Source organism: Rhinoraja longicauda, chromosome 32 (assembly GCF_053455715.1).
Source record: "Rhinoraja longicauda isolate Sanriku21f chromosome 32, sRhiLon1.1, whole genome shotgun sequence".
Lineage (NCBI taxonomy): Eukaryota > Metazoa > Chordata > Chondrichthyes > Rajiformes > Arhynchobatidae > Rhinoraja > Rhinoraja longicauda.
Window position 1 is genome coordinate 12,606,799 of NC_135984.1, and position 528 is coordinate 12,607,326.

Genomic DNA, 528 nt, shown 5'->3' on the forward strand with positions numbered 1-528 from the left:
AGCATTTCATAGGTTTAGTTTTAGGTTTTAAGTTTTGGAGATACAGCGTGGAAACAGGCCCTCTGGCCCACCAGGTCCGCGCTGACCAACGGTCCCCATAGCCTATCCTACACACTAGGGACAATTAACAATTTTTACCAAAGCCAATTCACCTACAAACCTGCACGTCTTTGGAATGTGGGTGGAAACCGGAGCACTTGGGGAAAACCCACGCGGTCACGAGGAGAATGTACAAACTCGGCACAAACTGCTCCCGTAGACAGGATTGAACCCGGGTCTCTGGAGCTGTTAGGCAGCAACTCTACTGCTGTGCCACCGTGCAGCCCCGTGCTGTCCTCCCATCATACGTTGCTAACACATGTTGGTCACTTGCCCACAAACTCAACAAGTACACAACTCTTGGGAGAATTTTGCTTTTGCACTTTCCTGAAGAACGCGATCCTCTCTTTCGTGAAAAATCTGTTGGATGTAGGTATACAAATCTGCAAAACCTTGAAACTGGCGGCTTGGGTGTCACATCAAACAGAG